Below are 18,246 nucleotides of genomic sequence, written 5' to 3'. Positions count from 1 at the left end.
TCTGGCCCAATCTGAGAATAAAACACCAATGTATTAAAAAAGACAATACAGTGGAACCCACTTATCTCGACCTTGGTTAACTCGCCAACCCTATTAAGTCGACGTTTTTGAAGTGGAACCGCCAAATTCTCGCTCTGTCTTGGCATTTTTTAATCGGTTATGTCGATTCTTTTATGTCGCTGAACCCTGATATTTCGAGCACAAAGGGGGCAAATTTGCCACTTAATGTCGGTTATGTCAGGAATCCCCCTGCCACGCCCCCTTTGTCGGCGGCATTCCCCGAAGCACCCTGCTTCTTCTCACTCATCCCATCTCCTATTTAAGCCCCTCACCTCCACATACTTGGGGTCCGTTATTGTTTGTGCATGATCGTATGTGTTGGTTCATGGCGGTCTCTGTGGGTTCATGGCGGTCTGTGTAATCGTGTATACGTATCCCGCTATGTACCCTTCTTCTCGGACTTCGCATTCTCTCAACGGCACCCCTGCTTACCCCGATCCTGCTGTTTTCCATGTTCACGCTGTCTGCACCACGTTTATCTGTTGCTGCCCAGCGCTGCAACATAGCGCTGATCTGTGGATTCTCTAACTTTGTTTGCGTTTACTTTGGCTCCCGCCTCCTTATTTGCATTACAGGTTATCTCGATCCTCATGACCAATCAAACAAATCTCGGCAACGCTGTTGTGTAAAAAAACCTCCAAAAACACGTGCACATTCTCATTTAAATACGCACATCATGAACATAAAGAAATTTCAAGCACGTTAATATATTGCCGCCATATTGGTTTTCGTTTATCTCGATCATCGTTATCTCGATTATTACAGACATTCATTACCATTATTATTTATTTACACATATTGTAATATAAAGCATTATAATTTATTGTAATGTTAAACAGGCCAAAAGCAGTCATCAAAAAAACTTAAGTGACTTTTGTTAGTTTTTCAGTATGGGAAAGTGTTCAGGAGAGGAGATATAAGTTGCAGTTTTTAAGAGTTAGTATGAAACTTTTGTTGGGTTAAAAAGCAACAAAATTAAAGACTTCATGAGATACTGTAATTTGAAAATAATAACTCCAGGGTTGCTTTGCATCAGGTTCACCTAGTCATTGATTATTTTTCACCTAGTCTTTTGAGACTCACGCATGTTCTGTTTGTTTCTATGCAAAAAACACGTGAGAATTGGGCAGTTAATGACCAAAAGAAAGTTCTCTGAACAGATGAATTCATATTTAACATCTTTGGCTCTAGCTGTAGAACGTATCTAAGACAGAGGACAGGAGAGATGTTACTAGATTGCCTCACACCTACAGTCAAACCTGGAGGTGGAAACTTTATAGTTTGGAGTTTTTTTTAGAGCAGCAGAAAAACCAACAGAGATACCATTCCATTTTTCACCACCATTCACTTCCATCTGAAGAGAGAGCAAACAGTTAGCTAGAGTGTTATCATGGAATGGCCTCCCCATTTACTGCACCTGAATGATGCAAGAGGCATTGCAAATTATTTCAGCTGAATGTTTGTGTTTGTGTGTGTGTGTGTGTGTGTGTGTTTTACACAATATTTAATTTTCTTAAGACATCCTCTATTTAACTGTTCTACTTATTTCAGCATACTTTAACAAATGTATTCATTCCTTCCATCCTTTATTTATTCACTCCCTCGGTATGTGGAATTGTTAGGATTTTTAAGAGAAATTCTTGAAGCAACCACTAAAGAATTAAAAGCGTTGCCGGTGGCAGGAAGTATCACTGATTTTGTGCGTGCGCAAAATAAAATCTGGGTTTTACAATTCTCTACAAATCGTATTTTGGTGCACTACAAACTGTACTCCCTGTACGGAGTGAGCAGCCACAGTGACACGGCACTAACTCTAGTTTCTTTTTTATACCCCTGGCATTGTTGTGTATTTTTTCCAGGTTTAATAATAATAATAGTAAAAAAAAAAATGTTCCTGAGGGAACTTAAATTTTAACAATGTTCCACATGTAAAAAAGGATAATCATAATTAATCAATTCTGAACTGTAAAACTATAACTATAGAAATATATTTTCAAAAATACAATCCCCTTTTCTAATCTTTTAATTTTTTTTTTTATTTTTTTTTTTATTTTATTTTTTTTTATCTTTTCTAATCTTCTAATTTTCTATACTTATAAGTATAAATAAGTATATCTTAAATGTTTTTAACAATGTTTAAGATATACTTTGAGAAAAAGATTGACTATTAGTGTATACTCTATAGATTTTCTAAATGAATATAACAATAATACAATAATTGAAAAAACTATATTTGTTGAATAATACAGTGAATGAACCCATTTTTATTATTAATTGTTTTTAAACGGTTTTTAGCAGTTTTCAGTATGTCAATAATTATATTATTAGGTTTGTCTGGATAGCATACTATACATTTTTTCCACTCTGTTTGATGCCCCACTTACATTTAAACATGTTGTCCAAACATTTTTCATCACATTACTAATAAAGTCTTTGGCTTGTTCAAAATCCTCCCACTCAATGCTACCAGAGCCATCCAGCACAAAAGTGATCTCTTTCCTGATTTCCATCCCTGCATATTCAAACAAACAAAAGCACAAGGAATTTCACAAATATCGCCTATATGAGAATCTCCACTGTAGTTTAAGGAAGTGATGTACATCAGACACCACATACATCAGCCACCTGAACCAGTGTGCTCATAGTGTTCATGGACTGTTTTATTCATTATATATATATATATATATATACACACACACACACATACACACACAGTGAGGAAAATAAGTATTTGAACACCCTGCTATTTTGCAAGTTCTCCCACTTAGAAATCATGGAGGGGTCTGAAATTGTCATCGTAGGTGCATGTCCACTGTAAGAGACAATCTAAAAAAAAAAAAATCCAGAAATCACAATGTATGATTTTTAAACTATTTATTTGTATGATACAGCTGCAAATAAGTATTTGAACACCTGTCTATCAGCTAGAATTCTGACCCTCAAAGACCTGTTAGTCTGCCTTTAAAATGTCCACCTACACTACATTTATTATCCTAAATTAAATGCACCTGTTTAAGGTCGTTAGCTGCATAAAGACACCTGTCCACCCCATACGATCAGTAAGAATCCAACTACTAATATGGCCAAGACCAAAGAGCTGTCCAAAGACACTAGAGACAAAATTGTACACCTCCACAAGGCTGGAAAGGGCTACAGGGAAATTGCCAAGCAGCTTGGTGAAAAAAGGTCCACTGTTGGAGCAATCATTAGAAAATGGAAGAAGCTAAACATGACTGTCAATCTCCCTCGGACTGGGGCTCCATGCAAGATCTCACCTCGTGGGGTCTCAATGATTCAGCCCAGAACTACACGGGAGGAGCTGGTCAATGACCTGAAAAGAGCTGGGACCACCGTTTCCAAGGTTACTGTTGGTAATACACTAAGACGTCATGGTTTGAAATCATGCATGGCAGAGAAGGTTCCCCTGTTAAAACCAGCACATGTCCAGGCACATCTTAAGTTTGCCAATGACCATTTGGATGATCCAGAGAAGTCATGGGAGAAAGTCATGTGGTCAGATGAGACCAAAATAGAACTTTTGGGTCATAATTCCACTAAACGTGTTTGAAGGAAGAAGACTGATGAGTACCATTCCGAAAACACCATCCCTACTGTGAAGCATGGGGGTGGTAGCATCATGCTTTGGGGGTGTTTTTCTGCACATGGGACAGGGCGACTGCACTGTATTAAGGAGAGAATGACCGGGGCCATGTATTGCGAGATTTTGGGGAACAACCTTTTTCCCTCAGTTAGAGCATTGAAGATGGGTCGAGGCTGGGTCTTCCAACATGACAATGACCCGAAGCACACAGCCAGGATAAAGAGGGAGTGGCTCTGTAAGAAGCATATCAAGGTTCTGGTGTGGCCTAGCCAGTCTCCGGACCTAAACCCAATAGAGAATCTTTGAAGGGAGCTCAAACTACGTGTTTCTCAGTGACAGGCCAGAAACCTGACTGATCTAGAGAAGATCTGTGTGGAGGAGTGGGCCAAAATCCCTCCTGCAGTGTGTGCAAACCTGGTGAAAAACTACAGGACACGTTTGACCTCTGTAATTGCAAACAAACAAATATTAACAATGACTTTCTCAGGTGTTCAAATACTTATTTGCAGCTGTATCATACAAATAAATAGTAAAAAAAATCATATATTGTGATTTCTGGATTTTTTTTTTAGATTATGTCTCTTACAGTGGACATGCACCTACGATGACAATTTCAGACCCCTCCATGATTTCTAAGTGGGAGAACTTGCAAAATAGCAGAGTGTTCAAATACTTATTTTCCTCACTGTATATATATATATATATATATATATATATATATATATATATATATATATATATACACACACACACACATACATACACACACAGGTGCATCTCAATAAATTAGAATGTCGTGGAAAAATCCATTTATTTCAGTAATTCAACTCAAATTATGAAACTCATGTATTAAATAAATTCAATGCACACAGACTGAGGTAGTTTAAGTCTTTGATTCTTTAAATTGTAATGATTTTGGCTCACATTTAACAAAAACCCACAAATTCACTCAAAAAATTTAAATACTTAAGACCAATAAAACATTTTTAGTGAATGTTTTGCCTTCTGGAAAGTATATTAATTTACTGTATATGTACTCAATACTTGGTAGGGGCTCCTTTTGCTTTAATTACTGCCTCAATTTGGCATGGCATGGAGGTGATCAGTCTGTGGCACTGCTGAGGTTCTATGGAAGCCCAGGTTTCTTTGACAGTGTCCTTCAGCTCATCTGCATTTTTTGGTCTCTTGTTTCTTGTTTTTCTCTAGACAGTACCTCATAGATTCTCTATGGGGCTCAGGTCTGATGAGTTTAATGGTCATTTAATCAACTTTTGGTGCTTTTGGCAGTGTGGGAAGGTGCCAATTGAAATCAGCATCTTTAAGAAGCTGGTCAGCAGAAGGAAGCATGAAGTGCTAAAATATCTTGGTAAACGGGTGCAGTGACTTTGGTTTTAAAAACACAGTGGACCAACACCAGCAGATTACATTGCACCGCAAATCATCACAGACTGTGGCAACTTAACACTTGACTTCAAGCAACTTGGGCTATGAGCTTCTCCACCCTTCCTCCAGACTCTAGGATCTTAGTTTACAAATGAAATACAAAGCTTGCTCTCATCTGAAAAGAGGACTTGAGAAGAAGAATTGGACTGTTGCCCATTGGTCTATTCAGCCCAGGTAGGACGCCTCTGGTATTGTGTGCTTTAGGAGTGGCTTAACAAGAGGAATACATCAACTGTAGCAAAATTCCTTGACCTGTCTGTGTGTGGTGGCTCTTGATACCTTGACCCAAGCCTCAGTCCATTCCTTGTAAAGTTCACCCAAATTCTTGATTCGATGTTGCTTGACAAGTCTCTCAAGACTGAGGTTCTCACGGTTGGTTGTGCCTCTTTTTCTTCCAAACTTTTTCCTTCCACTTAACATTTTGTTAACATGCTTGGATACAGCACTCTGAACAGACAGCTTCTTTGGCAGTAAATGTTTGTGGCTTAATCTTCTTGTAAAGGGTGTAAATGATTGTCTTCTGGACAACTGTCAAATCAGCAGTCTTCCCCATGATTGTGTAGCCTAATGAACCAAACTGAGAGACAATTTTGAAGGCTCAGGAAACCTTTGCAGGTGTTTTGAGCTGATTGGCATGTCACCATATTCAAATAGTTTTAGTCTGTGTGCATTGCATTTATTTAATACACGAGTTTCACAATTTAGGTTGAATTACTGAAATAAATGAACTTTTCAACGACATTCTAATTCATTGAGATGCACCTCTCTCTTTCTCTATATACTATACGTAAATATTCAGTGCTTTTTTTTACTTTTAGTGAATGACCTACATTTTTTTTATTATAGTACACAGGGCTTACAATATAAGTGTGCACCTACAATTTGGCTTACATCCAATTTTAATTATCGTTTTTTTCCAGTGACGAGAGAATGTTATCCAAAGCAGCGTAATTGCAAACACCAAAAAAAAATAAATTAAAAAATAAATAAAAAATCGGTCTTCACTGCCAGCTATCTCTGTCATCTCTTTTACTGCCTGTGTTTTATTCAGAACCTCTGGCCCCACCTGAGAATAAAAAAATCAGTTCGCTGGTCTGAACCACTGAGGTGTGCATTACCACAATTTCAGATAGAAACAACATCAGCAATCACTTCAGAAAAGCAATTGTTGCTGCCCATTAATCTGGGAATAAGTCCATCATATGACAGTGGGGAACATTATTCACAAGTGAAAAACTATCAAGATTCCAATCGTCACACGAGTAAACATCTCAGCAAATTCACCCCAACATCAGACAGTAAAATCTTGCAAAAGATACATCTTAGACGCCGCAGACACTGGTTGGCATGACAGGAGATAGAAACAGAACAATGATCCCAATCACACAAAAAAAAAAATCTACATCAGAATGGCTGAAAAAGAACAGAATCAGGGTGTTACAATGGCCAGACCTCGTCCTGACTGAAATCCTGTGGGATCTTGAGAGAACTGTGCATAAAAAATGCCTGCAAACCTCAATGAACTCAACATTGTAAAGAGTGAGCCAAATTTCTCCAAAAACCTGTGAGACACTGATTAGGTCACACAGAACAATATTACTTCAAGTTATTTCTAAAGGTGGCTCTACAATCTCCTACATCATACGAATCTAGTGTAATAAATTTTTTACACATGGTTATTCTATTTTGGATTTATTTTTGGAAAAATAAACAGTGACGCTGTAATGTCATGTGTTGTTCTTCTGAAGTTTACCTATGTCACGCGACGTAGATGGAGGCGGAGGCAGAAATAGAAGCCGGTGTCTTTATTAAACAAAACAGGCAGAGCCAAAAAAAAAAAAAAACACCCGCAGCGCGGGATAAACCGGCAAACGGAAGTCCGAAATACAAATGATAAACAAATAATATCCACGGTGCGCGGTGTGGCGCGGAGGAAGAGACGGAGAAGCGTCAGAAGTCCGAGGCGCGCCGGGAAACTCACACGCCGCCGTGGAGAGAACGGGGAATCCGGAAGGCGAAGATGCGTAGCGTGGGAAGCATACGCGGAGCAGCGAGCTACCAGGAACCTGCACAGACCAACACGAAACTACACACACGTACATCTAATAACCGACAGTTCGTGAAGGTGAGTGCGGGGTTTATATGGGTGGTGTGATCGGACCCGGAGATGAGTCTCAGCTGCGCCTCGTGAAGCCCGATTGCGAGCAGCTGCATGCGGGCGGGGCACGCACGAGAACAGGAGTGCGGTGCGTCAGGGAATCCCCGGGAAAGACGGCCTCCGAAGGGGGCGTGACAGGGGGATTCCTGACAACCTAATTCTAAAACCTGATAAGGAACATATGATTATTGTTATGTACAGATGTGTAAAACCACAGAATATATATGACTGTATGACTGGTTTGGTAACAATGATCTATATCTATACCTTTGTTTGCTTTTTAAGTCATCTGGTGATTAACAGTATTCCTATTATACATTTTTATTTGATATGATAATGATAATTTTTTTGGTGTTCACTTTGAGGAACAAAAATGTCTGTGCTGCAGGTAAAATAGGATATGTACGGTGGCCGAGAAGTGCAAAACACATGAACAAATCCGAAAACAAATTAACAAATCCAAAAACAAAACAACAAATCCAAAAACAAAACAACAAATCCAAAAACAAATTACCAAATCCAAAAACAAATTAACAAACCCAAAAACAAATTTACAAATCCAAAAACAAATTAACAAACCCAAAAACAAATTAACAAATCCATAAACAAATTAACAAATCCAAAAACAAAACAACAAATCCGAAAACAAATTAACAAATTCAAAAACAAAACAACAAATCCAAAAACACATTAACAAATCCGAAAACAAATTAACAAATTCAAAAACAAAACAACAAATCCAAAGACACATTAACAAATCCGAAAACAAATTAACAAATTAGAAAACACTAACAAATCCAAAAACAAAATAACAAATCTGAAAACAAATTAACAAATTCAAAAACAAATTACCAAATCCGAAAACAAATTAACAAATTCAAAAACACATTAACAAATCCAAAAAACACAACGACAAGCCAGACAAACCGGAAAAGGTAGGTATAGTTTGCGAATGGATTGCAAGATCATTGGACAAGACACCTGTCAGTCAAGATATACAGGTGAGTGACAGGTATCTCGTCCAAAGATCTGTAAGTTTCCATTCGCAAACTATACCTACCTTTTCCGGTTTGTCTGGCTTGTCGTTGTGTTTTTTGGATTTGTTAATGTGTTTCGTGCAACGATTCAGACAAACCGGAAAAGGTAGGTAGTTTGTGAATGGAAACTTACAGATCATTGGACGAGACACCTGTCATTCACCTGTATATCTTGACTGACAGGTGTCTTGTCCAATGATCTGTAAGTTTCCATTCGCAAACTATACCTACCTTTTCCGGTTTGTCTGGCTTGTCGTTGTGTTTTTTGGATTTGTTAATGTGTTTTTGAATTTGTTCATTTGTTTTCGGATTTGTTAATTTATTTTTAAATTTGTTTTCGGATTTGTTAATTTGTTTTTAAATTTGTTTTCGGATTTGTTAATTTGTTTTTGAATTTGTATATTTTTTTTTGGATTTGTTATTTTGTTTTTGGATTTGTTAGTGTTTTCTAATTTGTTAATTTGTTTTCAGATTTGTTAATGTGTTTTTGGATTTGTTGTTTTGTTTTTGAATTTGTTAATTTGTTTTCGGATTTGTTGATTTGTTTTTAGATTTGTTGATTTGTTTTTGGATTTGTTAATTTGTTTTTCGATTTGTTAATTTGTTTTTGGATTTGGTAATCTGTTTTTGGATTTGGTCATTTGTTTTTGGATTTGGTCATTTGTTTTCGGATTTGGTAATTTGTTTTTGGATTTGTTAATTTGTTTTTGGATTTGTTAATGTGTTTTGCACTTCTCGGCCACCGTAGATATGGATGCTAATGAGGCATCAGCTATAGAAACTCATGATAAATTTTTGGGTTTGGGTACTCACAGAACATAGTAGAGAGCTGAAGCTGTCTTGGTGATTGCATGGATCTGTTTTATGTTCTTCACCTTGTGCATAGCTTTAAGACGTTCATCATTTTCATTCAGAGAGAGTTCCTTATGTCTCTCCCATATTGTACAACTGCGAACTTGCACTGAAGAGAAAATTTACATTTACATTTACAATAATACTACAATTATATAATATAATCCATTATATTATATTATATTATATTATATTATATTATATTATATTATATTATATTATATTATATTATATCATGAGCAATTTTGATAATGGCCTATGATTTAACTTGAAACCACATTGTTTTTGAAAATAATTTTAAAGTCTGCTTTGAATGCTTTAGTAGCCAGAAACTGTAATAGTAACACTACACACTTTATTATGTGTGATAGGGTCTGTCTATGGGGCTGCAACATTTATTAGAAAGGAGAAGAAGACAATAAACAGATAAAAAGGACTGAAGTGAAAGCAAGGGTTCTTGAATTCATCCTTTAATTTATTTGGCAGGTCAGAAATCTGGGTCCTGTCATTCCTGGGAAGAAGTAAATATTAAATAGACATGACTTGTGGGTCATGCTATACATTTGAAAATGAAAACTTATACAGTAGACAGTCCAACAAAAGGAATCCAAGAAGGCGTGAGGATAGGGGCCAGGGGCTGTCAGTGACGTGCAGATGACAGTGGCTCAGGGCTTGATTGATCATAAATCCAAACAAAGTCACCAATCGTTTTCAGAAAGTGTTTTGCTTCTTGCACAAAGTGTTTTGCTTCTCTGATGCTTCAGAGTTAGTAGACTGTGTTATACAAAACAAGGGTTTCTATTCTGAATAAGGATTCAGAATAAGAATAGTGATTTTATTCTGATTCTTTACATAAGATGAATTAATGCAACCACAGGAATAGTCCACTCTTGTCAACCTGCAGTATGCAAAGGTACATTGTGTCACCACTCTAGAAGACAAACATTTTCTAAGGTTTGTTTTTCATAGACAAGCATTTTAGTCACTGGTGGAAGTAAGTCAACTTCCCCTGTTGAGGGGACGGTCAAGAGTCACAGAGCAACGGAATGCTTTTTGAATCATAGCATCACGATTGAACATATTAGCTGGAGTTATAAACATTCATCTGGAATGCAAATACTTCTTACCATTTTCAAGATCAATACATCAGTATTCACCGAGACAGTGCTAACTTGTTGGCAGCATTATGTTCAGATACAATGACACATTTTTGTGAGAGTAGTGCATTATAATCAACACTGTGTGTTGACAATAACTGATGCCATGCAGCTCACATTTGAGTGGTCAAGGGTGAATCCCTCGATTAGAATATTTTTTTTGAAGACTGCTCTCCTAAGGCTATCATAGTCTTTTGAGACAGTAAGCAAATGCCATGGCAGCATGAGCCCAGAGCCCATACACAGTTAGGCTTTTTAAGAGGGCCTACTTTGCCAGGAATGCACAATATGAATGGCATCTGCATCTAACAGTATTGTCCCAGATTGGGACTTATAGCCATTCTAAAGGGATGAGATGCCTGTGTCTGGTACAATGTCCCAAGATCTCAGCTTGGGACCTCACACTTGTTTTTATTTTACAAAGATGCTTCACTTACACGCCCACACGGGATGTAAAAATGAGTTTGAAATCTGCTCTGATGTGCACTAGTGGCCAGATAATTTAATAGCAACTCAATTTAGGGTTCCTGATTCTCAACCACTGAGCAGTCTTTGCTATGCTCAGTACATACACTATATGGACAAAAGTATTGGGTCACCTGACCTTGGGTCACTTGTGGTTCCTCTCCCAACTGTTAAAACAAATCTGGATGCACACAATTTTTTAGGTGTCTTTGGATGTGGTATAATAAAATTTTGCTTTTCTTTTGAACTTGAAAACCCAAACCTGTTCCAGCATGGCAATGCCTCTGTGCACAAAGTGAGCTCCATGAAGATCTGGTTTGGAGAGGAAGATCTTGAGCTGCCTGCTATAGAGCTCTGATCTGAACACTACTGAACACCTTTGGGATAAATTTTAACATTGACCGCACCTTAGGCCTCCTCACCTACATCAGTACCTGCCTTTTGTAATACCCTTGTGGCTGATGAACACAAATGTTCACAAGCACACTCTAAAACCTAGTGGAAATCTTCCCAGAAGAGTGGAGGGAATTACAAGAGCAAATTAAGACTAAATATGGAATGCCATGCTCAAAAAGCACATACAATACTTATGATCAGGTGTCTGCAAACTGTTGTCAATATAGTCTAACCTACACAATTCTCTAAGCAGGCCCGATGTAAGTGTAGGGACACTAGCTGTTCTCCTATCTAAAAGTCATGTGGGCCAGGTGTTAAAAATCTACCCCAGTCATTAAAATGGTGTTTGTGTAATACAATTACTTAACCTTAAATTTTAATGTATGACTTTAGTGCTTGGTCAATTTGATGCATTACTTACACTGAGACATGTTGTCCAAACATTTCTCATCACATTATGAATAAATTCCTTGGCCCTTTCAAAATTCTCCTGCTCGATACTACCAGAGCCGTCCAACACAAAAGCGATCTCTGTCCCTGTAGCAGAAGGGTTTTACAAAATATTGAATATATTAAAATCTAATCTGTAGTAATTTATGTCAGAAACCACATGTTACAAATACCTGATATCAGTTTTTCTTATAGATTGATCGACAAAAATCTAAATACCTTCGTGATAGCATCATTTTATGGAGATCTTCTCTTCCTCAAGGGGTCTAATTAAAATCAATATTGACAATTTTTTAATATATTAAAATTGCATTGAAATAAAATAAAATAAAGAGGGGTTCATTATTTCATTTAAATTATTCATTTGATGTTCATACCTTGATAAAAAAGCAGGTTGATTAGCTTGGTATTTATTTTTATTGTTGCTGTTGCTCTTCATGGCATTTTGTTCCTGGAGCTGTAGTGCATGTTATTAGGTGAGGGTCTTTTAAGAAGTCTTGTGTATGATTTAGTGCAGACACATACCCAACTTACTGGGATACATTTTACTCTTCTTTTGATAGTTACAAACATACAGTAGATTTTAAGACAACAAATGTTTTATGTAAGGTTTATGAAATGTGGAAATTAATTAGATTTTCTTCATTTAACTTCAAACTGCCAGTGGAATAAATAAGTAGATAAGTTGTGTTTGAGGGATTTTGTGTTACTTATATAAATTAATGACTAACTAAATAAATAAAAAGAAATGAATGCATGAAAGAGCGAGCAAATTCATGTTAATGATTGTCAGATATACATTACTAAACATTTTCTGGCTAATAAATTATAATTAGGATATGCTTTATTCATCCTATAGAATAGTTTTTAAATTTATTTGGTAACATTAAGTTGTCTTAAACCAGATAATCCGAATTACAATGCAGATACGTGGAGATTGTTGTTAGGGAAGTTTCTTCTGTTTGGTTACACTAATAATAATTTGTATATATACTGTGAATCTGGTTTGCTCAGAAAAAGCCATGAGAGACTGGAGGTGGCTGTAGTACAGGGTAAAAAGAATTTAGCAGATTTGGTAAATGATCTTATTCAGAGTAAAATACAAAAGTCTTACTTGTACCTCAAAAGAGAGTTGGTCCAATTAAACAGTGCTAGAGACTTTTTTTAATTGAAATTGAAACCATGGTGTTAAAAGGGGGTAGAAAGTAATTAAAGGTATGTGGTTTGTTTTTGGCTTTTGTGGGTAAACAAGAAATGGCAGATTTTACCCATCTTTGATTTAGTAAAGTCATCAGCAGATAGAAAGAGGAAACAAAAATGCTGTGATTAGAAAATTCAGCAGGAAATATCTTCCAGAGCAACACATCTGACAGCTAAGGAGTAGGGTAGAAAGGCTGTCTACATCATCTGCCTAGTTGATATTAATCAATAGTATCATATTAAACCAGTTTTATCTACAGTCTACACTGTGTTTATTTCAGACTTCAGGTCAGCAGCTGCACCATTTTGTATCTTTTCCTTTCTAAGCTAATTTGTGATGGAAAACATCTTACTGCCTAAAAGAGAAGTCATAATCTCTAATGCATTTAGCAGCAGAAACTATGGAGAACTAGGCTGTCAGAAAAAGCAGAAATGAAATTACAGTTCTGACCTACAGTTTGAACAAAATTAACTTCTAATTTCCAAAACAATATATCAGTGAATTATCATGTAAGGCTTTCAATTTTTTTATCTAATTGAAAATATGAGACAATATACCAGAAGCTGATGTTCACCCCAGTTGGATGCTATACCTCCAGAAGTAGGAGTAGGATCAAAAACTCTGAAATAAATACAAACACAAACATTTAACTATACATAGTTAAATATTACATTATTACTAATCAATGTCTTAAATCAGCGATTTACCATATATCAAAATATAGTAAAAGATACTGACCCATCCTTTGAATGAACATTAAATGGACCAAACAGTGGATCTTCATTTGTAAATTTGCTTTCTGGCTTTTGGAATATGTTAAATCCTACTGCTGTGTGTATGCCTACAATTTAAAAAATATATTCAGAAAATTAAGAAGGTTTGAAACCTAGTAAAGATTATTAACAGAAACCTTTATCTTAGATGAAAATAAATATGATGCCAATATAAATCATGCAAATTTAAAATGATACCTGCTATAAACAGCACTGCTGCAAAGATCTTGCTGAGACAGTTAAGTAACTGCAGTGCAAGGAAAAAAGTGCTTGTTTGAGTTCTTATATTCTTACATATTTGGTATACTAAATGGTTTCACATCCTTGTCCAAAATGCAACATGTGACAAGGCGAACATAAAAAAAAAAAACTAAAATAAAATGGTCAAACAATTGTTGCAACCCCTGTATCACCTTCAAAAGGCTGTGATATTGCAACTACTACTGCAACCAAATTGTATCTTCTTATTATTGTGGAGGATTTTTTGGACCACTTCTAGAAGTGCTTAATTCAGCCAAAGTGGAAGGCATTTAAAGCTTAGACACAGTGTTGCCATTAAGTTCAGGACTTAATAACTAGGGGTCTCATTTATAAAAGTATTTACTAAAACTTACCAAAACTAAAACTTCTTACTAAAAGTGTACATGCGCCCGAAAGCAAAAAATATTCAGACTTATAAAACATAGAACAAGTAAGCAGTGTTTACTTTATAAATCACAAATCATCTGCAAGTGTGCATACGTGAATCAGGCTCATTTCCCACCCTGTACATGCCCACTTTTACCCATAAATACTGTAGTCAATGAAAATCACATCATGAATGCTGATGAGAAAAGAGAAAAAGAAACATAACAGACACTGAGATATGAGCCCTTATAGCAATATGAGTGCAGTCAATTGTGCTAATTACATTTGGGAAACTGGACATTGCTGCAAATAATTTTGTCCATTTCCATGTCTGCCATTAACCCCAAAGCGGTAAGGACCTGTATTTGGCCTTGGGTGGCATACAGTGCCTTGCAAAAGTGTTAACCCCCCTTGGCGTTTTTCCTATTTTGTTGGCTTACAAACTGGAATTAAAATGGATTTCTTGGGGGTTTGTATCATTTGATTTACACAACATGCCTACCACTTTGAAGATGCAAAATATTTTTTATTGTAAAACAAACAAGAAATAAGACAAAAAAAAAAAAACAGAAAACTTGAGCGTGCATAACTATTTACCCCCCCAAAGTCAATACTTTGTAGAGCCACCTTTTGCAGCAATTACAGCTGCAAGTCTCTTGGGGTATGTATCTATAAGCTTGGCACATCTAGCCACTGGGATTTTTGCCCATTCTTCAAGGCAAAACTGCTCCAGCTCCTTCAAGTTGGATGGGTTCCGCTGTCCCAGTCTCAAATCTCTGGAAGACTGAAACAGTTTTCCCTCAAGAATTTCCCTGTATTTAGCGCCATCCATCATTCCTTCAATTCTGACCAGTTTCCCAGTCCCTGCTGATGAAAAACATTCCCACAGCATGATGCTGCCACCACCATGCTTCACTGTGGGGATGGTGTTCTCGAGGTGATGAGAGGTGTTGGGTTTGCACCAGACATAGCGTTTTCCTTGATGGGCAAAAAGCTCAATTTTAGTCTCATCTGACCAGAGTACCTTCTTCCATATGTTTGGGGAGTCTCCCACATGCCTTTTGGCGAACACCAAACGTGTTTGCTTATTTCTTTCTTTAAGCAATGGCTTTTTTCTGGCCACTCTTCCGTAAAGCCCAGCTCTGCGGAGTGTACGGCTTAAAGTGGTCCTATAGACAGATACTCCAATCTCTACTGTGGAGCTTTGCAGCTCCTTCAGGGTTATCTTTGGTCTTTTTGTTGCCTCTCTGATTAATGCCCTCCTTGCCTGGTCCGCGAGTTTTGGTGGGCGGCCCTCTCTTGCCAGGTTTGTTGTGGTGCCATATTCTTTCCATTTTTCAATAATGGCTTTAATGGTGCTCCGTGGGATGTTGAAAGTTTTGGATATTTTTTTATAACCCACCCCTGATCTGTACTTCTCCACAACTTTGTCCCTGACCTGTTTGGCGAGCTCCTTGGTCTTCATGGTGCCGCTTGCTTGGTGGTGCCCCTTGCTTAGTGGTGTTGCAGACTCTGGGGCCTTTCAGAACAGGTGTATATATATATACTGAGATCATGTGACACTTAGATTGCACACAGGTGGACTTTATTTAAGTAATTACATGACTTCTGAAGGTAATTGGTTGCACCAGATCTTATTTAGAGGCTTAATAGCAAAGGGGGTGAATACATATGCACGCACCACTTTTCCGTTATTTCTTTTTTAGAATTTTTTGAAACAAGTTATTTTTTCATTTCACTTCACCAATGTGGTCTATTTTGTGTATGTCTATTACATGAAATCCAAATAAAAATCAATTTTAATTCCAAGTTGTAAGGCAACAAAATAGGAAAAACGTCAAGGGGGGTCAATACTTTTGCAAGGCACTGTAGATCCAAGAACAGAGCTCTAGCAAATCTAAATCGGCTTATTAGCCAGTCATCATAGGCCAGGAAATCATCATGGTCCATGAAGGATCTTTCTCTTCTTATTCTTCCATTGGCTTAATCCTCCAGCAGTGCCAGGGGTTCAATAATGCAAAAATTATGCACGGGGGTCACCGGAGCATTTATACTGTACTGTATGTTTTTGCAGCAATTAGAGTGACTTAACACCTTGCCAAAATTACAGCATGATTTAGTGGTATCCCCCGCCCAAGATAAAATTTGAAGACTGAAGTTAGGACTAAAATTGAGGACATAAGAGACTGGCTGTATTTTCAGATTTTGAAATTTGATGTTAGAGTTTACTTACAGGTGAGCACATTCTCCTGTCAGGTCAGCCTTTGCGTGGAAAGTGGCCTGTGGTTTCATTTATAAATAAGTATAGCTTTTTCAACCTACCACTGGTGTATCATTTCCTGGCTCTCACACACCACAGACGTAGGCTAGTTTACGAAGCTAATAACCAGCAAGGCAGAATGCAACAAGAAGTATGGGGTTAGACAGTGGAGGAGACAGAGGGAGTCAGTGATGCAAACATGACTGACAACAGAGACATTCCTGATCACCTGATCATCATCGTCTTTTCTCTGCTTGTGTTCTATATGGTGGTTGTTCGACCTTGATACATTCATTAGGTAACCACATTTTCTATTCTTATGTGTTAATATATTAATATGATGTGAGTTCCAGTTAGCAGCATATTGTGCCCTTATAGAACATAGCTATGCTCCACTAGACAGATAGCAAACACTCAAATAAAGTCCCAAGGCGTGCTTTTCTTGGTCATTACTCTCTACTTTTTGTAAAACTGAAAAATGCAAAAAATACAATTTATAAACAAAATAAAATATGAAATCATGATAAATATGAAACAAGTTCAGAAAGGCTGCCGTCCACTCTTATTTCCTAGCTTTACATCACACAATGATTCTTGTAAATAATAGTGTTCTTTTTAACTTTAAAACATGTTGCGTTAAATTAAACCATCTTGCTTGAAATTTGTAAACTTGCTTACAGTCAAACGTCTTCCAAGGTTAGATGGTTTAATAGACAAACTTCTCCTGCTCTCGTGGACAAATAAGGACTTTTTAAACTCTGCTGCTCTGTGTTTTACTGAAATCTGGCAGAATGAAGCCATCGCCAATCGCGAAGGTGGTGGGACATGCTTTTACATCATTCTAAAAGCACTCTTTATCAACTGTAAGCCTTTCTACTCATCACGGGGGTTTCCCTCTTTCGTTCTGGTCAGTGTTTACATTCCTCAGCAAGCGCATGTAAATGCAGCGTTGCTACAGCTGGCAGATCAGATAACATATCTGATTTGATCTGGATGAGCTTACAGACTCTGTAACATCTTATATTAGCTTCTGTGAGGATATATGCATTTATATCAGGACTCATTTAACATACAATACTCATACAGCTTTGCCAGGCCAAACAGGATGCCTACAGGAATGAGAACAGAATCTTGTACAATCAGGCCAGGAACACACTGACAAAGGAGATTAGATTGGTGAATAGGAGCTAGGAAATAAATTTTCAGCCAATGACTCTGCTTCAGTGTGGAAAGGCCTAAGAGACATCACAAGGTACATGACAACATCACCCAGCTCTGTAGGGAATCAACAACTGGTTTATGACCTCAATGAGTTTTACTGCAGATTTGAAACTCCCGGTCTCGCACCTCATACCCATCCTGACCATCTTACAACTCGACCATCAACACCTCCAGCAGCCTCCCTCTCCCCCTCCTGTGCTTCAGATCAGTGAAGATGATTTGCGTCAGGTCTTCAGGAAATAAAAAAGAAGGAAAGCATCAGGACCAGATGCCATTTGACCAGCCTGCTGTCCATCTTTTTACAGATCTTCAATAGATCACTGGAACTGTATGAAGTGCCTGCCTGCTTCAAACGTTCCACCATCATCCCCATTCCAAAGAAACCAAAAATCACTGGACTTAATGACTACAGACCTGTTGCCCTAACATCTGTGGTCATGAAGTCAATTGAGACACTGGTGTTGGCTTATCTGAAGGACATCACCGGACCCTTGCTGGACCCCCTGCAGTTTGCTTACCGAGCAAACAGCTCTGTGGACGATGCG

General features: G+C 37.4%; 2 long non-coding RNA genes across 3 annotated transcripts; both read right to left on the bottom strand.

Moving 5' to 3' along the window:
• Positions 1-7,605: 7,605 nt before the first annotated feature.
• Positions 7,606-11,836, bottom strand: LOC310730603. The gene is made up of 3 exons (XR_014534862.1): positions 11,591-11,836; positions 9,113-9,260; positions 7,606-7,644 (listed from the first exon to the last, which is right to left on the bottom strand). It is a non-coding gene; the product is annotated as an uncharacterized lncRNA (long non-coding RNA).
• A 123-nt stretch (positions 11,837-11,959) lies between these two features.
• On the bottom strand, positions 11,960-13,905 carry LOC310730602. Of its 2 annotated transcripts, XR_014534861.1 has the most exons (4): positions 13,792-13,905; positions 13,559-13,661; positions 13,378-13,441; positions 11,960-12,891 (listed from the first exon to the last, which is right to left on the bottom strand). It is a non-coding gene; the product is annotated as an uncharacterized lncRNA (long non-coding RNA). The 2 variants fall into 2 exon arrangements; XR_014534860.1 differs by having other exon boundaries at positions 11,960-13,441.
• Between the last annotated feature and the right edge of the window lie 4,341 nt (positions 13,906-18,246).

The sequence above is a fragment of the Silurus aristotelis genome (genome assembly GCF_946808225.1).
Source record: "Silurus aristotelis genome assembly, chromosome: 8".
Taxonomy (NCBI): Eukaryota; Metazoa; Chordata; class Actinopteri; order Siluriformes; family Siluridae; genus Silurus; species Silurus aristotelis.
Note: the sequence above shows the minus strand (reverse complement) of the source record. Positions and strands in the feature narration are given on the sequence as shown.